The sequence below is a fragment of the Uranotaenia lowii genome, chromosome 2 (genome assembly GCF_029784155.1).
Source record: "Uranotaenia lowii strain MFRU-FL chromosome 2, ASM2978415v1, whole genome shotgun sequence".
NCBI lineage: Eukaryota > Metazoa > Arthropoda > Insecta > Diptera > Culicidae > Uranotaenia > Uranotaenia lowii.
The window spans coordinates 214,690,011-214,716,736 of record NC_073692.1 but is presented as its reverse complement, the minus strand read 5'-3'; the positions used below and the strand labels follow the sequence as shown (position 1 = coordinate 214,716,736).

General features: G+C 36.9%; 1 protein-coding gene across 1 annotated transcript in view; it reads left to right on the top strand.

Moving 5' to 3' along the window:
* Positions 1–26,726, top strand: part of LOC129744087 (protein disks lost) — an 819,210-nt gene that overhangs the window by 64,707 nt on the left and 727,777 nt on the right. The window lies entirely within an intron of this gene.

The window sequence follows — 26,726 nt, the reverse complement described above, 5'->3', positions numbered from 1 at the left end:
GCCAGTGCATCTTGGCCCCATGGGTATATGATGGGTATATGATACGCTCTGGCATAACGCTCTGTAACAGTTCTCTTTGCTTGTTTTAATAGCTCGCTTAAGTGCCACACTGGTTGCTCGGTAAACGGCACCTCTCGTTTCTCTATCAGCTTCGTTTCTCGCCCGTTGAGCTCGCCGTCTGGCTTTTAGGCAGCTAGTACGAAGCTCAGCAATTTCTGCGGTCCACCAGTAAGCTGGTCGTCGCCACTACTTCGGTGTATTCCTTCTGGGCATGGTCATGTCGCACACCGCTACCATCATTTTCGTCAGCAGCTCAACATTAGGGACCTGCGATGCGTCCTGCATGTTTATAGCTTCGGTGCACACTTCCTTATCGAAAACAATGGTCTTCCATCTCCGCTCATGGGTATGGCAGTATGGCTACCTTACTGCCACCGAATTTCGATCTGCTACGCTATAACGTATCGCCTGGTGATCGTTGTGCGTATAATCGTCACACACTCTCCAATTCATAGCAGTTTTCAATAATGGGCTCGCAAAGGTGATATCAATCACTGACGTTCTGACTAGTTTTCCATGCTTGCGATAGGTGCTGATAGATCCAGTGTTGCACAGCTCAACCTCCAGTCTCGCGAAGGATTCTAGTAGACTGTAGCCCCGTTTCACCTACTATCGAAGCTAACCGCCCAAGCGTTGAAGTCTCCTCCTGTTACTACACGGGTTCTTCTTGTCAGTTCGTTAGTGAGTGCATCCAACCTTGTGTTGAACTCCCCGATCCTCCATCTTGGTGAAGCATAGCAGCTGCAGAAAAAGATGCCGTTCATTTTAGCAATCACGAATCCGTCCCGAGAATCTACCACTATCTTCTAGATAGGAAAACATCTCGTTTTGTAGACAGCAGCTAAGTCAGACCTTTCCGATGTCCAAATACCGTCTCCACACGGAATTCACTATGGATCTTCTAAAAGCGCCACATCACACTTCCTTTCGCCTACCGTTTGTTCCAGCAGAAGCTGTGCAATCTCGCTATGATCGAGGTTTAGTTGGATTATTTCCAGTTTAACTGGCTTGCCTTTGCCTTTATGTATACCGGACTGTCCAAGCCACCAGTTTCGTGGACATTGCCATCTGCCTGTTTGCACAGTATACATTTCGGCTGATTTTTGCATTCTCTAGCGAAATGTCCCTCTTCACCGCATCTTCGACAGCTTCGTGACCGGTCAGGTCCATTGCAGCTTCGGGATAGATGACCCTTTTGGGTGAGTCTTGTTTTGGTGACGCTTTCGCCAAGAGCAGATTGCTTTGGCTCTGCGCGTAGCTTCCGGAACATGTCCGCATACGTAGGGACTTCTTTCGCTTCCACGATAAGGGCAACACCCCTAGACATCACCCGTTGAGGTTTGGGTTTTGGGAGTGGTTCTGGCTTCATGACGACCTTTCTTTTCGCGTTCTCCTTCCTATTATAAACCATTCGCCAGCCTCCAGCACTGCTTTCTCCGCCGGCATCCTCATAGTCCGTACCCCTCCTTTTTTTGGAGGAATCGTTCACGACGGGGGAGTCGCGATATTTTTTTGCGGTTTTTCTCGGCTTGGACTACTTGGAAAGTCCTTGAGAAGCAACCAATTTTGCTTCCTCCAGGTCTTTCTCCGCAGCCTCGGCCTTCATCAATTTCGGCACCCAGCTCTTGATGTGCGTGTGCACGTTGTTGGTACTTCGCACAAACTCCTGCTTCAGTCCACTAAGCGGACTGAAGAATCGGAGAAACAGGGAGAATCAAGAAAACCGATTGCGCGACGCCCAAGTAGTGAGAGCTATAAAAGCAAACGGTCGCGTCCCTGCGGAGCGTATTTCGATCCAATCTCCGTGCGGGCAACATCTTCCCGAGAGAGCCGAGAGCGGCTAAGGAAAAGAGCGAGCCAGCAGTGGGCTGCATCAAGGCCACCCGAGGAGAGCAGCAGCCGACGATGCTCGTCGTTAGAAAGAACAAGTGCTTATTCAATAAAAAGAAGAAGTGTCCATCCAATGTAAATAGTCTTCGAGAGAGAATAATCATGAATCAACGCCAGCAGTAAATTGAGTTCACTTTTGCTCTGCTCCTGCTCTTGCTCTGATGCCTCAACCAACTGGCTCTTTTCAGAGACACCTAGAGTTTAGATCGCGTTTACTGTGGTGACGGTGATCGATCGGGCTTGGCCTTCAGGCAGCCAGTCCGAGGACCTGCCTCCACTGGTGAGCCAACCACCAGAGGTTGGTTAGAAGAGGCTCGCTCCCGCAGGGGGAGTGAGTCCCATCAGTGGTTGTTTTGCCAAGCGCCGCCCTACAGTCCAATAGCTTTTCTTGTCCACAAAACCTACATCTTGTCGACCATGTCGGCTGCCTCCAAAAGGCCAAATTTTTTTATGCCCCTTGGGGTACCTCTTCCTGCGACTGGGATCTGCTTCTCTTGCTGGGAACTGCTGAGGTTTTCAGATGACCCATCAGCGACCAGGCTTCTTCTCGCTTCCTTGGCAACCTCCCTGCCAATTCCCTTTCCTACTTTGCTCAGTAGAGGAGACTTAAGAAGTCCTCTTTTAGTAAAGAACTTCTGCGTTCTTTTACCTTCTCCTCCTTCTTGCAAACTAACGTCAGTTGTCTCGGCGTTCGTTCTGTTTTTAGTGTTGTTGTTATTTATGTTCATATTACGTCACACAAGTAGCTAGGGAAATATATGGTCCACTTTAGTCCTGCTTTAGCGCAGCTAGGACTTCATTACTGTGGGGTGCGTCCTGGTGCCCCACATGCTAGCGTTTGCGACTGAAACTTTTCCGACCCATCAGCCTTCCACCTCATCAGCACGGTCTTTCGCATAAAGGCGTTTCCGCGTACCCATGAGCGGAACACTTTGGGCAACCTTGGAACGTTTATCCAATAGATTCCTTTAGAACAGTCCGAGTTCGTTGCGTATTTTTTCATCGATAGGGGGTTCTGTCAGTTCCGTCGCCTCTTGCGACATGGGTCAGTGACCTCGGGGTAGTATTCTAATGCTACCTGGAGCATCTAGTGGTTTCTGCGTAGCCGATCCTTCGCGCTGGCTGGTCTTTCTGCGCAGAGACTCTCTGTATTGGTGCACTTGCTAACCCCAAGTATCTGCACCAGCTGCCTTCTCTGCGCTGGTAGCTGAAGCACTTACTAGCGGCAAGTCTGATGCTTAAAAGAATCTCTATGCACCAACTCACAAAAACGTATCTGGGCAGCAGTGGTAGAGTAGCTACACTCTAAACTAGCGATTGCTAGTGCCACCAACGATCGTGAAAACGCGAATTGCGCAATATTGAGTACAACCCTTCCGAATGTAACCTTCCTACAGAAACCGTCGCAAGGTCTTCAACCTTCTCGATTGTTTCGCCGGTGCTCACTTAACCTTGGAAAGTTCTTTGGATACCTTCAATCGAGATATATCCCGGTTGATGCTTGGATAGAAAAGACAAGAGATCTCAAGTATTCCTGTACATCAATACCCTACACGCTGAAAGCCGTTTTTCTTCGGAAATCTTTGTCTTGGGAAACCTGTTTGAAATGTTTTTGGGCGGCATGGATTTAGAAAAAAACTGTTAGAATTTGGTCAATCACAGTAGGCTGAAGAATAACCCATAGCCCCAATAGTAACCATAGCTACCGCTATGGTTAGCATAGAAATGATCATAGTAGCATGAGTGCTAATTTAGGGACAAGCTCTCTCTTCTCGACGAACCAGCGACCAGAACAGACGTGCTTGCCCAGAACACAACAAAAACGTTTTACGAATTTTATTAAATTAACAAACAATAGAGAAAGTATTTTTGTCGTTCGATTTTTTTTTATCAAAATCCACATAAAAAGTACGAGAACATAAAATCTTTCTAAAATGAACACTTCTTTCAATCCTTCAAATGTTAATGAAAACCAAATTAATTTGAAGTCCTTTAATTTCGACTGAATAAATTAATCTTAACAAACCCTAACATATTTCAATAACGACGTTAAAAATTCTTATACCATCTCCTTTTCTTCTTCCTCCCAACAGGTAAGCTTAATCCCCCGATGATGATGATGATGATGATACTGCAAAAAAAAACCGCAATTGCAAGGCCAACGAACAAGATCACACGCCTCTGGATTCCCGCGAGGTAGCCAGACGATTACGATGACGGCGCGCAAAGTTCCTCGACCGCACGAATCCACCACAATCGTCGACATCTTCGTCGTCGTCGTCCACAAGATTAATGGTAGCGAAATTTCAACCGCAGAAAAACTGCTTCCCCCATTCAAGGTTCCAGGCAAATGGCAATAGTTGTCGGGTTGGGAACGAAAACAAAACCAGCACCAGAACCAGAGGGTGAAAACTTCAGGTTAATCCCTCATAAAATTAAAAGAGATAGTGAGCAGCACAAAATAACCACCTCGAAGAAGGATAAAGTGGCCTTCATCGCCCCGGCCAGCTAGTCGGTGTTGTCCTGTTCTTGTTCTTGATGCAGCAGCAAATTCTTCCTTCCGCGCCACCGAGTTAAAGGAAAAAAACGGAATTCTTCCTGTCTGGAGAGAATGGAAGAGTGCGATGCCCTGGACAGCCCAGTCGGCCGATACCGTCCCGGGATAGATCATTATTTTATTCTCTCTCATAAGCTGATTGCTAGAATGAACTAAGGTGGTAAAGTGGTTAAAGCATGAAAGCTGGAGGAACTAACTTCGAGGGTCTTTGAGGAAGATCTTTTTTTCTGGATTATCTAAAAGACATCACTCAAAAAAGACAAGTAGTTACGCGGTATCAGCTGAACTTGAAAGGTGTAAAGCTACCCAGATCCACAAGACAGTCGAAACATAGCATAACTCGAATCGTCCTTCTGATGGGTATTGTCGTAGCATTACCTATAATTTAATATTTAGCTTGTACAGCAAAGGTTAGGTGATAGTTATAGTTCTTTTTTTTTGCCATTAAGAAGTTCGAAAAAAAAAACATCTTAAACCTCACTATTTTAGATAATTTAGAAGCGAAATTTGAGAAAAAAATACTAACGACAACTAAGTCCTCATAAAGCGTGTATTCGGTTCATAATATTTAAACAACCTTTGGCATTTCTACATTAAATAACTGACATACCTAGAATTTGGTTCGTAACAAAAATCGCCAAAACAGCTGACGATTTCACTTCATTAGAATAGCTCACCGTCTTCATACTAATATATGCTAATACCGCAACGTTCCCCACAACTTTCCATCGGAACGATCCCTCCTATAGCAAGCATTCGAACAACCGTAGCAAGGCGGAAGGAAAGAAAGCAAACGACCATCCGTCGAGCGACCGACCAATGGATGTGGAGGGAAATTTGTGCTTATGTTTACGATGATCGAAATGTGCGGCATTCAGCAATTTTCGGAGCCATTAACAGTTTCTGGCGCTTTTCCATTCAGTGGAAGCTCGCTCTCTCGCTAGGACTTTTAACCGACTTTTGCCGCACCGCCCCGAGAAAACATATGGCGAGTGGGGAATTTAATTTTTAAATTCCCTACGCAAAGGTCCTTTTCTCTATTCCGGTACATTTCCTCTTCAGTATTCAGAAGGTTCAGTGTGACCGAAAATTTATTGTGGTTCCACTTCTGACGACTCTTGAGTTCCAGTAAAAGCTAACATCGAAAGTCGTCCTTTGAATACGACTATATTCGACCCATGAGATTCTTGCTTCCGAAAAACATCCGTTTCAAAATTTGGGGTTCCACGAGTGGTATATGATTTCATGGTTGATGAATTATGGCATGGCAATTAAAAATCGTTCATATATCTCGCTGTTTATGGCTGCGACTTTGAGTAATTGGCGTAATGGAAATGGAAATGATACTTAAATTCCTCATACAGCTGCACAATTTTAGGTCCTGTTATTAAGAAGGATGCCACGTTAACGCATAGGCAACTGAAATTAACCAATTTTTTAATCCCTAGATCAACACACTGAAGTACGTGAATCATCGAACAAGTTTTCTTTTGTTCACTAACTGGGCGATGAAGAACGTGTTGAAAGATTTATATTCTCGGTAAATGAAGCCATGTTGTTGAACATGAATCAAACCGATGAAGGCAACTATAAAACAAACAATACGTTCTCATCTCAATGCGATTGAAAATACAAATACCTAGAAAAAGGATGTGAGAATCTAAACATATTTTAATCGAAACCCATCCTAACTGGTGCAATTCCGGTTCATTCTGCGGAATTACGAACACAAAGTGCAAATCATCTGCCACAGGCAACATAGTTCTCTCGCATGCAAACTATTCGCGGCACCAGTGCAGTTTAACAACCGATTAACAGGATAATTGACCCTTCTAAGAATGTGCTGTAAATGTCGAACAGATGGAGTCAAAACCAGCCATCAATTCTCACTTTACCCATTCACCCGAGCAAGCAGCCAGCCAGCGATATGAATCATACCGAAAAAAAAGAGTCCAGAATAAAATTTATCACATGTTCATTACTGCCAAGTGTGTTCCATCTTTTATGTGTCTCCCTCAACAGTAGACATCCTGCTTTAGCACACCCCCATCTCCATCCACTTTTTGAGGGGTTTTCCGCGCGTAAAGCCGCTCTTCCCAACGAATAGTTTGTCTCCATTTACCGATGGGATATTATTTACAGCCAAATGCCACCATATCCGACAGCCGTTCCGAGGTTCGAATCTTTTGCTTGCTCGGAGAGTTCCCATCATCAGATGCCACCGACTAACTTTACCGAACAAGTAACGTAGTGGGGTTGAACGTTCTACCGGAATGGCAATAACTCGGAATCCATCCAAACACAGACCCTCACACCATTATTGCCATTGGGGCAAAACACACGGCCAGGCCTCTTCGAACGGTCGATAAACGGAGTTATGGAGTGTGTATGCTTTGTATGCAGCGGTTTTTACAACCGTTTTAAATCTTCATTGATTAAGTACCCATGGGGAACAAACAGTCGTATCCGACTACAACGCATTCTTTGCCCTCAACAACAACAAACATCAGCATCGGGACACAACTGAACAAACTTGCGAATAACTTATACCGGGGACATTGGGCTTCGGCTTTCGGTATCCGAAAGACGCAATCCCGAGCAACTCTGCCTTTTAGAACTCAGAATATTTGCAGCAGGAGCAGGCAGGGACGTTTTGAGTCATATTTTATTAATACGTCTGGAAGGGTTCCTTTTTACCATTTTATCACACCGACAGCAGCCAGTCGAACTATAGAAGAAGCCATCATTTATCGGTTCGGTGTGTGGCGGTCCATGCGTAACCTGATATCCGATAGGAAGTTTTTGCGGAACTACTAGCCACAATGACTTTCTAATAGCCCAAAGCTTAATTCCAGATTAATCGAACATTGAACCCTAAGTGTGTTCTACGATAAATTTAGGCATATTGTCATGGCGATCGTTACTGGAAAAAAAATCAAATATGGAGGCCAATTCCTTCCTATAAAATTTTGGTATGAGTTCCATACAAACAGTTAATTTATAACATCTTAAGAACTTTATGATTCTTTTTTTAAACATGACAACAACAAAACTGGATGAATTTCGATTTCGTTTTCACATGTAGGTATGTTATCTTTTTATCACAGACAATCATTAATTTTTTGTGCTTCTTTACGTAAATTATTTTTATTATTGTCGCCAGTTTCACTCAATGTTTCAAGGCTTTAAAATAAACTGGCAGATTTATTTAAAGGGTGCAAAATTGTCAATACTAGAGTAAGTTGGAAGCAAATGGGGCTTCTGCGGGTTCGCGGCGTGACATCCAAATTTCACCAAGTTGCGTTGACTCCAGTAATCCCTCTGTTGAAATTAGTAATTCAATGCAGGTTTAGTGTTTTAAATAGAGTTAATCTTTTTTCTCATTCTTCGACAACTCTTTACAATGTTACTTGTATCATGAGCAATAGCTTATTTGTCCCTGGAGGCAAACCAGGGGCAACCTAGGTTCGCTCTAACTGCTGTCATCGTGCTCATTTATTGCTCTAGATGCAACCTAGGTTCGCTCGAAAAACGGACGGAGTCGCCCTGAGAAGAAAGTCAGTTTTGCGAGAAGTTCACCAATACTCTCAACGTTGTTGTCAAAACATTAAACAGCTGTTTGTGGCTGAAAGCAAAACAGTTGAAATAATGAATGGGAAAATGATTATTACTGCGATTTTGAACCTCTCAGCCAAGCAAAATCGTACTATCTGCTGTCCAGTGCAATCCGGACACGAAAAAAGGCAATCCGGATGTGAAGAACCGCGTGAAGAAATCCAGAAGGGAGACAAAATGAATGTTAACATTGCGCTCGTTCTCACGCACACCTACGTATGTAATAACTCGAAAACCGAAAGTCGTTTTTTTATTCGGACGGATCCAGAGGCAAATCCGGAATCAAAAAAAAAATACCACTGTCATCATCATCACTATTCCATTGTTTGGCTATCATCAATGGGAGTTATTAAGCAAACAGTAGCGACATCATGTCCTCCACAGAAAAGTTTAGATTAGTTAGGGAGCTTTTGGACAGCTTTTGATAACAGCCATACATTTGTCCTAACTCCAAAACGTCAAACATTTACCTGGCATCGCGGATTGCGAATTGCCCAAAGCATGCGGTGAACCAAAAAAAAACAATGTTTTGGTTTTGCCGACGCAGTAGAAGATTTCTTCTACTGATCTGGAAGAACGTTTTTCCTGGAGGATCCGAAAACCGTGAGTTCAACACCCTTCTGCAGGTTAGAAATGCTAGCAAAATTTTGCTCGCGCATCGCGAAAATCCGAGCTATTGCACGCAAACCTGACAAAATCGCTAAAAGTTACCAAATCAACCATTACAAATGTAATGAAAGTGTTTGGGGAACGTTTGTCGACATCCAGGAAGTCTTGATCGGGGGGAAATCGAAAACTGGAAGCCGCTGAGACGACAAAGAGAGTTGCCGGTAGTTTCAAGCGAAACCCTAACCTCTCTCTCCGAGATGCTGCAAATAAGCTGGGTGTATCGTCTACAACCGTGCATCGAGCCAAAAAAAACGAACCGGACTATCGACTTACAAGAAGGTAGTGACTCCAAATCGCGATGATAAACAAAATACGACGGCCAAAGCGCGATCCCGGAGGCTGTACACGACGATGCTGACGAAGTTTGACTGCGTGGTAATGGACGACGAAACCTACGTCAAAGCCGACTACAAGCAGCTTCCGGGACAAGAGTTTTATACGGCAAAAGGAAGGGGAAAGGTAGCAGATATTCTCAAGCACATGAAACTGTCAAAGTTCGCGAAGAAATATCTGGTTTGCAAGCTATCTGTACCTGTGACTTGGAAAGCAGCATTTTCATAGCTTCCAGGACTGTCAACTAAGAAATTTAGGTGAAAGAGTGTTTGAATAAACGTCTGCTGCCTTTCCTGAAGAAACACGGTTGTTCCGTACTGTTTTGGCCGGATTTTGGCATCTTGCCATTACGGTAAAAAGGCCATGGAGTGGTACGCCGCCAACAACGTGCAGGTGGTTCCCAAGGACAAGAACCCTCCCAACACGCCAGAGCTCCGCCCAATTGAGAAATACTGGGCTATTGTCAAGCGGAACCTAAAGAAGACCAAAAAAACTGCTAAGGACGAGCAGCAGCTCAAGGCAAACTGGCTTTCTGCGGCGAAGAAGGTGGACAAGGTTGCTGTACAAAATCTGATGGCAGGGGTTAAGCGTAAGGCCCGGCAATTCGGATTTGGAAAAGCGGAAGCCTGACTGAATATTTTTCCTAATTTTATACTAATTAAACTTGAAAAAGAAATTTAATTTGATTTTTTAAATAAACGATTTACACGCGTTTTCCCTTGACCAAATTTTGACCGTATCACTCTTTAAGTTAGCATATTTGCATATTTAAAAGCTTTGGAGTCACTATCGCATATTCAAGCCAAGGCAAATAGAATTTCATTTTCATGAACAAAATTTTGGAGTATCATATAAACATTCCTTCCTTTTATCCCACTTGACTACTAGGACGTGGCTAGCACCGTTATTAATAAATGGAGAGCATCAGTTTAGTACATTGAGAATGTACTGCATATCCTAAGAAACCTTCTTTTGGACTTTGTACAAAATAGATGGCCTCGATTAATCACGGAGTACCAACCATTGGCGACGTGGAAATTGTTCTGTTAAGCCACGCCAGCGATTACGGAATTCGAAATGTTTTAATTGAACAAAAAAAGGTTGTAAAAAGAGACACTTTAATGCATTTTGAAATAAACCATTCAGAAAGCATTTGGAGTTCAATGATTTCAGGTGGCTATAAGTAATCAATCAAACTAAGCTTCTTCAGCAAAATTTTCTTTGAGATAAAACCAATCCTTTCAAAGCCTTTCAAGAATGATTAACCAAGCATAAATAAAGCAGGACACTTTACCAACTCAACGCGTAACCTTTTAAAAATCTGGATGACGATCAAAGATCTTTTTAGTAAAAATATTAAGAAAAAAGTTACACTTTTAAATTATTTAATGCTCTTATACCACAGCATAAACCATAAAAACACTATGAACAAAGTTTTTGTAAGTTTTTGAATAAATATCAAGATATTTTAAAATGGTTTCTAAATGATTTCTGATATGTATGTATGTATGTATGTATGGTTCCCCCATCGGTAGCAAGGTCCAGCCTATGTCTGTGTGGCTTGGCCTTCGAATTGACTTCTAGGGCTTCCACGGCCGATGGTTCGTCGAGAGAAGGCATCCAACCCACAGAAACCTACAATGGTTGGCACTCCACTCCGCTTGCAATAATCGCTTTGGGCTATCCCCAGATGCATTCTCTCTGGTAAATATAAAATACAATGGAATAAGTATATAATGATATAATAAATAAGAAATATGATACATATGAATATGATAATTATGAAATACAATAAAAATATAGAAAATGGGAATGAATTATAAAAAAAAGTCTGATAATTATAAATTTAAAAAATGTCTTTTAAACAATAATCCATAATGATGATGGAAAATGTAAAAACTTTCTATTCTCTGATAAATTTATGAAGCATCCGGATAATAAAATGTGTAAATCATGAAACTCATCACCATTATTACGAAGAAGCTCTGATTCATAAGACCTATCACAATTAACTAGACGGAAATTCTATATCACACGATGCAATAATAAATTAAATGAAAATATATTTGGCCGTTTAGGTACATGCCACCTTGAATGAAGAATGATAAAATAATAATCAAATGAATGTGGAATGTGAACGGCAGAATAGTTGAAAGCTGAAATAATAGTATTGTCTGACGGTTAACAAATTCAATGCTCTAAGACCTAAGATAAGATGTATCTACGCCAAAACGCAATTTTCCACTGACAGTTTAAAGTTTAACTAGAGAGCGCCAGCTATGGAATTTTAAAATTTGGCAAACAACACGAAAAATGCGTTGATTAGAGACACGCAACCCTATATCAAATCAATCTTTCAAAACTTGGCTAATATTACTTTTATTGACACCTTCTCCAAATAACGATTTCCTAACCTGAATTTCTTTTTTTTATGATATAAAAAAGATACAACTTAACCATTTCTTTCACCTTTACATGAGCTTAACAGTTAAACAATGAAATGTAGGAATAAAAATTATAAGAAAAAAATACAAAAAGAAACATGATACACATTTTACAGCTAACAGGGAATTCCTGAAAGATAATGTGAAAACAGATGAGAATTTATTACAATGTGAAACAGCTTATTTGAATATTATTATTGATTTTTATCTTCGATCTACCAATGTCGGTAACACTAAATTATAAAATAAAACCACAAAAAAACCATAAACTGCTTGAAAAAGTTGGATGCGCTATGATGAAAAGTTCTGGTCGCACAACATATACGACATACATGAATGAAACAGCGAGAGTACTGTAGAATAAGTCTAAATGATTTCTGATATTTATAAAAAAAAAAAGAGTTCGGGATGAAAAAGCCATAACGATGCTTAAAATCCCTCGAGAAAAAAAATCAAAAAAAGAGTGATAAAATCGAAACAATAAGTGTGATAAAATCGAGCGTGAATTTTGCGAGAAGCGAAAAAGTCGAACAGTGATAAAATCGAAAATCTACTGTATTGATATTACACTGTAACAAGAATATAGTTTCAAAATTTGTTTACAATATGATCTACAAAAATGTGTAGAGACAAATGCCAAGAAATATTATTAATCGGTTCATTGATGTTTTTTTTTAATTTTTTTTCTCTCTATTTAAAATTGTCACTAACAGGGTGGCCAGCAAACCGGGAAAACCGGGAATTGAATATAGAACCGGGAAAAAACCTGGAATCTCGAATCAAACCCGGGAAAATTCTGTATCAATCTCTTTCTCCTACATAAATCTATTGAATTCAGAATGTAGAAGCTCATACATTTAATCTAGAATAGTTTTTTTCCCAGAAGCTTTACATTTCAGAGTATACGAAAAAAGCGGAATGAATCGAGATTTCAATTCCGTAAGCAAAAAATGGATCAAAAGCAAGAATATTTTAAAATTGTAAAAAATTTGGAATTTCCGTGCTCAACGCTTACATTTTCAGTGTTCCAGTTTCAGTCCCAAAATATTTTACACGTATTTTAAATAACGAAACGTAGCAGAAAATTTTTTCGTCTATAAACAAATTTCTTAGCTCACGGATATTGTGCTTTAAATTAAAAAAAAAAAAAACATAACCAGTTTTTTTTTAAATTGGCTTTAATAGCGTTTTTTGATGTGAGAATTTCACCCTTATTCTTGTTTACGGCGTATCTGCCGTTCGTTCGAACGAATACTTTCGATCGAATTCGAAAAAGCTATTCTCGTTTTCGTTCGAACGCGATACGTTCGATGTTGGTGTTACCAGATCAAGTTCGAAAATTTTGAGCAGCAAGCTACGTCAAAATGACAATTGTCATGTTTATTTTGGGTTGCGGGTCGAAAAATTTATGCGTTGGTTAGCGGAAAAACCTGAGAAAAAAAGGTTCTAGGTCGTGTGCTAAGGGCTGTGCGACTGAATAGCATCGGAAAGCAGTCTAAGATGTGAAAATCAACAGCCGAGGGACTGATTCCAGTAGTGAGTGGATCTGGGCCGACAACATTCGAATCTGCAGGTGGAGTCCGACATCGAATCGGTTTATGATGGTTCACTCAGGAGCTGGTTGTTTCCGGACGGAAGGAGCTGTTTTCAATGCCAATGGGTGGTGGTGATGAAAAAGCTGATGCCACAGCCGGTGCTCGTCGCAGATCGGTTCGATCGTCGTGAAGAAGCGGGAAGATTTCAAAGACAACAAAGTTTCAAATTAAATTTTGCTTGAAAATTTTGAATAAAAATCTCATTTATGCAATTTTTCAATAATTGTCATTTTTTAAACCACACAAACTTTTTTTTTTTGAATGTCCAAGATAAGCAACACCAAACTTGCCTTTTTTTAAATAAGAATAACATATTTTTCGTCTTTTGAATTTTTTGAATCACTTTTGAATCACTTTTGAATTCCACGATCGATATTAATCGTGATTAAACTTCACTAATTTCTTTAAACGATCATAGTTCGCAGCGTCAGACTCGCGTTTGCCAATCCATAGAAAAAATACGTTCGATCGAAAACGGGAATGCAATGTTTTGTTCGTACGAACGATGTTCGAAAGATCGAAGTGTTCTCATTCGTTCGAACGAAAACAAGAATGCAAAATTACAAAACTTTCGAACGAATATCATTCGATCGAAAACAAGAATAAGGGTGTTTAATATTTTAGAGTTTGTGCACTTTCTTTACGAATCTTGAGAGAAAAAAATAAACCTGAAAGTCTTGATGAAGAAATTGAAAGAAAAAAAATGATAACATTGAATTCATATGTTGATAGTTTTTTCCTAAATTCTTATTTCGAAACTTAAGATTGATGCTCAACACCTTTCTTATAACTGGCCTAGAACTTATTATGTTCAAAACTTTCTCAAAGATACGCTATGCTGAATCAAAACGAAAGAAATGCGAAAAAATGCTTATCATAACTTATTATGTTCAAAACTTCCTCAAAGATACGCTATGCTGAATCAAAACGAAAGAAATGCGAAAAAATGCTTATCATTTATGTTTTTGAGTTTCGGAATTCTATATATTAAAAATTTAGTACAAAAAATCCAGAATTTAAAAATTTAACCCTCAGCACAATTTTAAAATATTTGGATTGAAATTTTAAATTAAAAGTTTTCTTTAATATATTAATATATATTTGGGACAGGACTTAAAATTCTTAGATTTTTTATTAATATTGCTTATCCAGAACCTAGCACCCTAAGGCTCTAGATACGCATTATCTAAAGTTGTCTATCAAAAACTTAATTCCATCAAACATGAATCTTGTGCTAACGTCAGAAGTTAAAGTTTAAATTTAAAATCGAATTATGAATTCCAATTTGAAATTTAGTTTTGATTCATGGATCAGTAATTAAATCCGAAATTAATTGTTCATGATCAAATTTCAGATATCCGAAGCCAGAGCTCAATAAAAAAATTCAGTATGAGGGCAGAAAAAAATAAACAAATTTTTCATTGGAACTTCAACTTGAAATTTTCGGATCACATGGCGTTATATCAAGGCAAGATTTTATCAAATTCAAATCATGAAAATAAGTTTTATAAAAAGCGAAATTGTCGTCGAAGACTGAGAAGAAGGTGGCAATATTCGATGAGATTCGCCGGGTACTAAAAATATTTTCTTTTAAAATTAAGTTCTTAGCGTTTCAATTAGTTTATATTTTTTCCTGTAAAATATTCCAACAAACATTCATGTAGGGGAAAGTCTGGTAAGACAGACATCCTAAGCTAGAATTGCAATAGAAAATCAGATATTGCTTTTTGCATCGCAGTTTTCGTGCAGATGGGCTGTTTAGGTTTTGCTACCATATGAACCATTGGCATGAGAAAATTTCCTTCATTATGACTGTTTTTAGAGCAATCTAAAACATGCTTGCAAATAACTTATTTTTGCTTGTTCCAGAGCTCGGAAGTTGTTTAGCCGGTACCGAGGCAATGAGACAAGTGATTTCTGATGGACGACAAAACTTATGAAAAACCCTATATGAAATAAATTCTAGCGGTTGAATTCTATAACATTTCAGGCCCTTGGAGCCAAAGGGGTATAAGTGCTTAGAAGCTTATTTCGAGAAAACACGTTTTTAAATTGTTGTGTTTGGCCATTTTCCATGTAATTTTCGAGAATCTGTATTTTTATTTTGAATGTTAAAATATGTAAATAAAATTCTAAAAATCCTTAAAAAGAACCTCAAATATAGCTTGAAATATGAAGAATAGTTTGGCATCATTAACTCCTAATCGACCATTTTGTCACTTATACCCCTTTAGCTCTGAGGGTCTCATTTCTGATCATGGCAAGGTCCCTAGCAGATTAAATATGTATTCGCTGGTTGTTTTGTAAAAAAAATGATTTGCGAAAGCTGTGTTCTTGTGGAAAAAAATCACAATTTTCTAAACTTTGGTTTTCGCTGTTTTTTTTTTTCTTTTAAAAAGTACTTTTATATGTACCTTGGTATATATCGCAACCTACGATCTTAACTAACTGATTATTTTTTATTAAGTTCAATCCCATGATGGCTTTACTTCGTTTCTGTCAGATTTTGCCAACAAACATTCCAGTAAAAACGTTTTTAAGTGGCACATAAATAATCAAGTTTTGTTAATTTTGAACCAGCTGCATCCACCAAATTACACTAATTTTCTTTCCAAATAGAATGTATTGGGCCAAAAAGTAGCGGACATTTCAGGAGGAAGATGCAGCCACCCAAAATTCAGATTTGACGAAGTATTAGTAGGAAAACTTATCAATAACATGACTGAAAAAAGTGTGCGCCGGCCGACGGGAAGCAAAAGGAACAAAATAGAAATATTTGTTACAAAAAAAACGATAAATTTTTTCATGAATTATCATAAGATTACTTTTATTTCCATCATAGAAAGTTTTTAAACAAAAGTCGAGCCAACTGGTCCTAGTCCAGTGGCGAAACAGTGTGGTTTTCGAAATTCCTCGTTTTAAAGGTGCTATTTTCACCGCGGATAAACTTTTAACTGCTTTTATGGAATTTTTAAGATGCTGCGGGCTTTTTGACCGACAATTGTTCTTGCTGAGGTCTTCTAAAGGCATTTGAAGGATCAAACTGAGGAAAATTTGAAATACCTGGTGAAACTCATGTGTTTGTTTTACCCGACCTTGCAACTTTTTTTTCAAAACGTTTGGTTTTTCTTCAGGTTGTCTATAGGAAGCCACCTTATAAACATTTCACTTTTGAAAAAATTAAAATGTACGAAAATTTTGCGAGTAGGACTATTTTTCGAGTAGAGAATATTTGATCAATCCTCAGCATCCTCAAAGTTTTTGTTTGATCCTTTTACTTTTATCAGACCTTGCTTACTGTTAATCAATAAAACTTCTCGATAGTGGTATTACACTGAGGCATTCCCATCATAAAATTTGTGCTTATCCTTGTAATTTTCGAAATATTGAAAGTGCGCCTTAGCCGACTTTCCCCTACACAAATGTCTACTTCAAAACCGGGGATATTATAAAATATTTTACGGGAAAAATGGGAAAAAACGGGAATTTGAAAATCGAAACTCACTGGCCACCCTGACTAACTTCATACATTTTCTTAATTCATAATACGAAAAGATTAATATCCACAGCGGAATTTGGAAATGAATTGCCCTCCCTAAGCTTTCATGGATTATTTGACTGCCCAACACTTTATCTCTCTTCCCCCCACTAATCCACTGAAGTTATAATAAAACCATCCTTGTAAGCACATTCACGGAACATGGGGTTCCTCTTTATCCGTTATCACGCAAAGTTCCATCCGAAACGTCGATTCTAAAGCTACAAACTGCCCGTTGTTGAAAGCCGGCAGTCTTATCAGAAGCGGATCATCAAACTGACAGGGAGTTGACAATTCGACATGCCTGGAGGAGGACTTATTGAGTACCAACCTACGAAATCCATAAAAAAACTGCTCGGAAGTGGCATGTGCAGAACCTCCGATGATGAGCAGGTTACGCTCATGAACCAGTCCTTTGGCTTCGTATAAGTACTTATCAGGAGGGCATTTCTAAATAGCATGGATGGAAAATTAAAAAAGTTTCAACCTTAATGATGTGTGCTAGTAAGGGATCGATGGCGATGTGAACGATAAACACGATTGTTTAATATGGTTATTGCTGTTTGTAAACTCCGTACTTGAAGGTTGACAATTTGTTTAGCAGAAAGTGTTAATGTTTATGAATGTCATTTCAAAATAGGAACAAAAAAAAATGGAAAAAAAATCTAACTAAGAAAATTAATCTGGCCAAAACCAAAACAAATCAAAGTAAAATTTTTTTTATTGTGTTTTCTGTTAAAAAACAATATTCAAAATGAAATTTAAAAAATAAGACGCTCTTTAGTCGGATATTATTTCAAGCGATGCTGTCTAAACCCAAAGATAACATCTTAAGAAGGTGCAGAAACCTACGAAAGATTTATTCAGGAACTGCTCCTCATTCCAAAGCGTCTTTTTCTTATTTTAAAGCACGTTCTTTTGACTCTGAACGAACGACTAGACTCGAAAGGCTGCTGCACACATGGCTCATTGGAACAATTCCCATCCAAGAAAAAAAAAACTAAAGAACCGCTGCTGCCCGAAACCTTGAGAAACACCTCGATTTCGTCAAGGTCATGTTTCAATGAACCATCGTCATCAGTCGCATTTCTGGTGTTAGGAGTTAATTAAATCAAACGACACGATACTCACCTTTATAGACAGTTAGGCAGACAAACGACCAATTTCAGGTGGTTAACGTGTCTTGTAGACTTCCATGTTCGGTTATTGACTTTTCGATAGAAGATATGTGAATGGAAGGAGCTGTCACGCGGCCGGGTTTTGTTCGAATAACCTTTGCCGCGATAAAATAACAGGTGAATTTTCAAGCGCTGTCAAAACAAGTAATTAGCTATATCACCTCTTACTTAAATGGTGTTTTGTGGAATGTTATCAAAACGTTCATCAATCTGTTATTTGCTTAACATGTTTCAAACATTTTATTGTTTTTTCAACGCACTTTATAGTTTTTATAATAAACTAGCTGACCCGGTGTGCTTTGCTACACCTTTCAAAATCAAATGATATTTTCAAAAATTATTCAAATTTTTATTTTTTTTTATTGGCATTATTTTAAATCAAACTTTAACATAATTTATAAGCAACCGCTATAAAATGAGAGCTGCAGCTGGAGTTTCGAATCGCAACACAAAGACACTTAAACAAATATTCTAAATCTTGCTCTATAAATTTGTGTTAAAGATCTGATAATTTTAATCTTTCTGGACGGTCTCAAATGAATCGTACGCAATCAATCTAACTTATAAAATATGATTGTTTTTTCTTGATATCTTCTGGATTTATGCTGAAAAACTGATAAGAGAGCCCCCTGTCCTTACCGTCACCCCCTGCTGAATGGAGGTCGTGATTTTTAAAAATCATACCTAATTTTTTAGTTCCCAAAAATCCTCTTATATCAAATATAGTTCCATTGGTTGATAAGTTTTTAAGCTTTACAACAAAATTTTTATGGACCCTCCTCCTTTCTTCCCCTCTCTACACTGTAAAGCGTAAGGATCTATACCAATCGTAGAAATATATCTCGTAACCAAGTACCTTTCCATGCCATATTTGTTTCCATTTATTGGTTTCGTAAGCATAAATTGAGAACTAATGCTAACAAAATTGTATTGGGCTCACCTCCCTGCTCCTACGTACCTACTCACTGAAAGGAGGATGGTGTGTCAGATAATCATAGAATCATACCAAAATGATTTTCCATGTTAAGTTTTGTCCATTTCTTGGATTTTGTTAAAAAAAAGTGAAATGTAAGCCTCCTCTTCCCTTCCTATATTCTCAATTCTATTATCCTACTGCAAGAAAGATATTGTTTCACATAGAAAAAGTATTTTTCGTACTCAAATACTTTTTGATGCCAAATTTGGTTTCATTTGCTCGATAAATTCTCGAGTATTGAAAAAAAAAAATCATATGGAAGTTCCCCTTTCCCTCTTTATATCTTTCCGCTGAAAAGGTGGGGCTTCAATTTATGATAGAAACATTTCTCGTATCCAAATACCCTCATATGCCAAATATGGTTCAATTTGCTCGATCAACTCTCCAGTTATACTGAAAATGTAAGGGGGACCTCTTCTCCCCCTGTTCATCCACCTCTTTGAAGGAGTGAGGGATACCAAATATTCATAGAAGCATTTATCGTACCCAAATATCGTTCCATGCCAAATTTGGTTCCATTTGCTGATGTAGTTTTTGAGTTATGCTATAAAAATTGTATGAAACTCCCCTCCCTCTTTCCTTTCTCCCCGCTGGAGGAAGGAAGGGGTCTCAAACCATCATTAGGACATGTCACGTTCCCAAATACTCGCTTATGGCAAATTTGGTTCCATTAGCTTAATTAGTTTTTGAGTTGTGTAAAAAATTATAAAAGAGGCCCCTCCCCACTTTAGTTCTCCCTCCAGAAAAGAGGGATGGGTCTCAAATAATCATAGAAATATTTTTCGTATCCAAATACCCTCCCATGCCAAATTTGGTTCCATTTGCTTCATTAGTTTTTGAGCTATGTAAAAAAAATATGAAAGAGGCCCCCTCCTCCTTTCTACTGGAAAGAGGGAGGGGTCTCAAAAAATCATTGAAATATTTTTCGTATCCAAATACTTTCCCGTGCCAAATTTGGTTCCAATATCTTGATTAGTTTTCGAGTTATATGAAAAATCCCTCCTTCCTATCCCCCCACTGAGAGGAGGGAGGAGTACCTAATGTTCATAGAAATATTCCTCGTACCCAAATACCACCCCACGCAAATTTTGATACCATTTGCTTGATGGGTGCTCGAGTTATGCAAAAACTTGTCTTTTGTTTGGGAGGCCCCTCCCTTCCTTATTGAGAGAAGGAGGGGTCTCAAACCATAATAAGAACCTTCCCCTGCTTCCAATACCCCCACCTGCCAAGTTTCACGTAAATCGGTTCAGTAGTTACCGAGTCTATAGGGAACAGACAGACAGACAGACAGACAGAAATTCATTTTTATATATAGGTATAGATGTTTTCTAGTAATAAATAGACTATACCTTAGAAAGTTATGCTCTATAAAATGTATAAAGCTTAGTTCTTGTTTTGCTGATAGTTCGTTTACCAGTAACCGGACATTCAAAATTTTGAAAGCATTTTGCTGCCAAACATGGGATAAGGTTTCTTGAAAACTTCCCCTTCATTTGATTTCCTTCCTTGGGAATGTAAAAATCACAGTGCCGATGATGCACAATTTCGCACGTTTTCTTTTCGGATGGTGCAACTGGAAATCCAGGGAAAGAATTGATAAATTCGTAATTAGAATTCAAGTTTCATGCAAATTATTTAAATTTGTCTTAGATGTGAAAAAACTAGCTAAACTTAAAATCTGGCTTGTCGAATCATTAACTTGCAGGCAAATTTATCCCGAAAACAAATTTGAACCTATCTGGAGCATCTCCCTTAAGGTTAGCAAGGTGTAATTTCTGGCCTGGGCCTTTTCAATCTCGAGATTTTTTCGACCATTTGGGGTTTCCATTTCCAACGTAGCTGTGCAGAATCGCGGTCGATATTGGAATGCCAGCAATGCTATAATGCCGTGTTTTTGATTTTTAGCCTAAGTATTGAATTTTAAGAAGAGTTTAATTACCGTAATTTATATTTTTTACTTGATTTATCGGCCTTATCTGTGAAAAATGATGTTTTTTTTAGTAAGAACATCTTAAGAATTTAATATTTTATTGACGGATATTAAGATAAAAGAAATAAAAAATGGTGAAAATAAAATGAAGAAAATTTATGTAATTCCTTGTTTTTCCAATTTTTAATTTGAATTTTAGATTTATGAACACTTGAAAGACCGCATCAGTCAAAATGACTGTTTGGACACTTTGTTTGTTGAATATCTTTTAAATACTCCGCTTTAAAAATTCGCAAAAATACGACTTTTTATGAATTTTGAATCTCTACAAAACTATTTAGGTATTTTTTATTCCACTAGTTCTTTCATTTTCGAGAAAAATTTCGCCATGAACACTTGGACTGGTGAAATGACTGGTAAAATTTACAACCCCATAATCCAAACAAGATAAATTTTTTTCGCTTGCTTTTGGTTTTATTTGCAATCTTAATTCTCGATGCGAAATCATGAAGATTTGTAGAAAAAGTTCTCGTATTGATCGCTGTGGCGCTTCAAGCACTTGACTCCAAATTTTTTAGGTGACTTAAGTCTTTGAATTCGCTAAAACATCTGGTGAGTTCTGCTTATTTAATTTGAGCAAAGTGGTTCAAATGCGGTTCAAATTCGATTCTTGCTTATTAAAATTTTAGATTTTAGTTTGAAATTTGGCGTTTGAAAAAAAACTGCAATGTTACACAATGCTACACACATTACAAACCACAAAAAACATATCGAATTCTCTGCAATTTGTTTTGCAGGAATATTACAAAAACTATTTTTCATTGAAAATCAATCATTTAAAATCCTGTGAATGCTTTAAAATAGTTAAAACCTGGTTTTTTCATTAAAACGATGGCAAAATTACTTAAAATCCTACTTTAAATTTGTAATTTTCACTTGAATTATGTAGGGGAGAGTGGGGTATCGTGGGGTATAGTTTTGTCATGATCTTTAACGTAGAAAAGGAATTTTTGATGAAACATCAATAAGTCACACAAACGCAACCAATTTGCAAATCATAGCTTGTGGGGAATCGTGGGCCACGCATCATGAATCACCTATATTTTTATGTTTTTATACACATTCAGAAGTTAAAATACGTTTTACATATCTGCAAACTATTCTTATGCCAAATGAAGAGTTATGAAAAATATTTTGTCCATCCTATACAAGAAATTTTGCCAAATCGTTCGCAAGCCAGGTTTTGGAATCTATGCGATCATACACAGCTCTCTTTTTTATCTCATCATCTGAAATTGCTTTTAAATAACGAAATGAATTAAATGAAATCACAGTTTTGGGTCAACTCATAAACTTTGCATGTTATTTTGTCAATTTGGATTTGGTGGCCCACGATTCCCCACCATTTTTCAAAATCCAAAAAATATTGCTTTATTTCAAACAGTCAGAACTTGGGGAATGAACTTATTAAAAAATTTGAAAAAATACCTTATGATACCTTGAAAATGTAGAAAACCATACCTTTTTTTTTTTTTCATTCATATTCATATTTTCATTACCGTAAAATTGGGTGAATGGGGACATGGATGTGAATCGGGACGCGAATGGGAAAAATTCTTGTTATCCGAATATCAAGCATTCTCTACACATTATTTTCCTCCTTTCAGGATCAAAACGTTCCTTGATTTATAGCCAAAAACCAAATATAAATTCACTTTACATCATGTTGCTTGAAAAAATTTAAAAAAATATTTTTTGGAGCATAATAAAATAGCTATATTTTATACTATGATAAGTGTTGTTTGGCACCACTTTAAATAGAGACGTGACATGTCTACAAGTTTGCTATATACCTAGTGAATAGTTCTTTCAACATGATTTTGGCGAAAAAAGGAAAAAAAATTATTGTAAACTGCTTCGAACGGTGACACGTTATAACGAAACATTCTTCGGCCCACTAATCGTAAATAAATAAATAATCAGCCAAGATTGTGGAAAATAATGTAGAACTGAAGACAATTTACTTTTAAGATGATCCTACAAGAACGGGGCTTCCAGTTTACGCATGAAGTCTAGAAATAAAAATCTAAATTTTATTTGATTTTTTTTGCCCTTGAGTTGGGAACTACCATCAAATATTTTCTAATATAAGTGTGTTTATTGCTGGAGCTTTTAAAAATAAAATAAAATCTGCAAATCCAAAAACTATGCACTTATTTTTAAATGATGGTAGCTAAAATGAACGAATTGTTGAACAGTTTCTAAGTACACGAGTTTCTTAATTAGCAAGCATCTGTCCACCCCACTTGGGGGAGAACCAAAATTAATGTATAAAAATTGATAGTGAAAACCTCTTTCAACTTTTTATTTCTTTGATTAAATTTGGCTCAGGACAACAATATATACCATCTTAAACGAATCGGGTGGTAAATGAGCATCATTTGACAGAAATAGTCCAAAAATTGTCCCGATTCTCCTCATTTGCGGTATTCAAAATATCTCAGTAGAACGGTTTTTGAGTTATGCTCCAAATACGAAATTTTGAAAGAATAAAAAAAGTTCTGGTACTCAGATTCAAATATCTCGGACTGCATAGCATTAATTCGAACTCCCTTTTTCGCATATTAAAGGTGAATAATTTTGTAACCTATCGTCTGAACTTCATGTTTGTGTTTGATTTACAGTTTTGTTGATAGTAGTGACTATATTATAGAAAATAATATAAAAAACGTATTTTTTAGAAAAAAATTGTTTTATCGAAAGTTTTAGACTCAAAGGTAACATTTATAAAATCGGACTTTCCATTGGCCTTAAATATCAATTCAAAACAAAGATTTCAAATTTCAGAATAATCTTTCCATGGTGAGAGGTTTCTTGAGTCTCAAACGTGAATAAGATTTTAAGGTATTTTGCTGGGGAAGAATAAAAAAAACTGGTTTTTCATTAATATTTCTTTTCTTCACTTGTCGATTGCTTTTCATGAATAATTTTCTTGAAGTCTAGATTAAGACATATTTCACTCGAAGACTGCAACACGATTTTAATTGAAACAAAAAAGTTATTGCGGTTCAAAAATTGCATTTTAGCCAAAAATTTCCGTCTACACGCAATGAGTACTTTCTACGCATTGCCTTTTATGCGAGAATTTTCAGCTAATATGCAATCTTTGAACCGCAGTAACTTTTTTGTTTCATTTCCAATCGTATCGCAGTCTTGGAGTAAAATATTTGTCTCAATTTACGCTTAAAGAAAATTGTTCATGAAAAGCAATCGGCCGGTGAAGAAAAAAAAATTAAAGAAAAACCAGTATTTTTTATACCTTTCCAGCAAAATACCTTAAAAATCCTATTCACGTTCGAGACTCAAGAAACACCTCCCCATGGTCAGATTGTTCTGAAGTTTGGCATGTGACCTTCTGAAAAGCTAATAATTAATTTTGAGTTTGAGCAAGTGAGATTTACCTCGTTTAATTCTTCTTATACTATGATAAGTACACCGTGGTTTGTTAAATTATTCAAAAATTCAAAAATTACTGTTATGGTAATGTAACTATAACCTTTCCAATTTTCAACAAATTTTGATAATAAATCGCTTGAAATCTTTGTTTTGAAATAATATTTAAGGTCTAAAGATAATTAGATTTTTTAAATGTTATCATAGGGTCTAAAACTTTCGCTTAAACAAAATTTTCTCAAAAAAATACGATGTATTATCCCTTTCATTGAAAATTGGATTTCGTGCAATGTTTTGCAGTCGTAGTTATCATCCGTACAAAGGTTGACTGAAAAGCAGTGAGCATGTAGAACTCCGACAGATATTACACTGATTTGACAGGTCGCACAAATGTATCATAAAGTCACTAATATTAACATATTATTCACCATTAATATGCAAAAAAGAGATTTCGAATTAATGTCACGTAGTCCGAGGTATTTGAATTTGAATGCATGTACTTTTTTTATATTTTGCCAAAATTTCATATTTGGAGCATAACTCAAAAACTGTTCTCTCGAGATTTTTTTTGAATTTTATTTTCGAATTCAGCGCCCGATTTCACATTAAAAATTATCTTCAGTTTACTTAGTTCAAAAATGCTGTAAACTAGTGTAACTATAGCTTGATTGTGAAACTTATTTACCCGATCTTAACCTAAATCAGAATTTTGATTAAATATTTAAAATATTTAAAATTTAAATTGTGCATCCTAACTTAGTATTGCAATTTTTTAATCTGTTTCCGAATTTCATTACGAAATATACAGAAAAAATCCTGAATTTAGATTCCAAATCAGCGTTTCCATTACGAGCCTAGAATAGAAATTTGTTTCACACTAACAACCATGAATCTATTATTGTAATTCTGACGTTTTGGGTTTCAATCTGAATTTATTATTTTTTTGAGAACTTTTAATCCGACTTGCGAATTTTAATTAAAATATGAATAAAATTAAAAAATTATGAACCCTATTTTTAGTTTTCAATTCTGGATCACCGTTTCGAAGCCTAATAATGTTTGAATACTGCGAACTTATGAACTAATTCTAATTAATTTTTTTAATGGGATTTTGTAAAATTTAGACTGAGAACTTCGTTTATATATCAAACAAAAACTCTGGATGGTTTCTTATGTGTTTTCATATTTGTAAAATAATTATTTAAATATTGAAAAGGCATGTGAGTTTCGAAAATCATCAATCAAATAGGAAAGAAATGCATAACCAAATTTGAACGATTTAAAAACAGCTTTTCACTTATATTTTATAATGACTCCAACCGAAAATCTGAAATTCCAAACTGGATACCGAATATGGAACAAGAACATCTAGAATGAGTTTAATCTCGTTGGAAAATTTCATTGCCAGAAACGAGACTCTATCAACAAGTAAGAAAATTTTGAAAAATTGAAGCAGAATTCTGAACCTGTGATTAATTTTCGAGGTTTTGGCATTATCTCTGAGTTCAGATTGTTACTCTTGAGTAACCTTACTCTATGATTAAAATTTGTTTAGGAATTTCAAATGTTGAGTGTAGTGTAGAGTAGAATAATGTCTGTTTCGCATAGAATCTGGTCGGATAAAATAGATCATTTCTCCACAAAGAAATAACTTACAAACAACAAAAGTAAAAATGTCATTTTGTAGGGTTTTTATTGCACTTTAAGGAAAAAAATACATAAAAATCATTCGTCAGCTTTTCGGATGAATTTTCGAACTTTTTTTGTGATACCACCCATCATTTTCTGCACAGTACTGCTGGTAACCTCATTCGTCATCTTGTTCCACCACTTTTCCATTTGAGCGTTTTTTTCATGGTTCTGCCACATTTCTTCAGTTTACACTTAACTATTGCCCAATATTTCTCGATGGGACGAAAATCCGGACAGTTTCTGGATTGATACTTTTTTCAACAAAATCGATCTTGTTCTTCTTATATCACTTAACGCAGGGTGGCCACAGAACCGGGAAAACCGGGAAAAAACCGGGAATTGAAAATCGAACCGGGAAAACCGGGAAAAAACTGGGAATTTAGATCCAAAACCGGGAAAATTGACAAAAGGAAACCGAAATTCAGTTTTGGTTCCAAGATTAAGGATTCAACCCAAAATTTAAAATTCATAATTAGGTATAATTTATATTTCCAAGACAGAATTGAACAGTACAAAAAAATGTGTAAGAGGAATATCATAAGTTTTTAAATTTATTCTCTACTTTGATCTCTCTTCAATTACCCCTCTAAATTGAAAAAAAAAATCACAAATTTTACCGAAACCCACAGTTTAAAACTGCCTCGAAGAACAAGATGAGAAATTTAAAAAGTCCCCTAAATTTTTTTAACGTATCGCACATCATGATTCATTAAACAAAAAAGTATAAATCATGTAAAAACAAACGAATCAAAGTTAAATTTTTGTTTCAAATTTGAAAATTTTTCAAAGATGC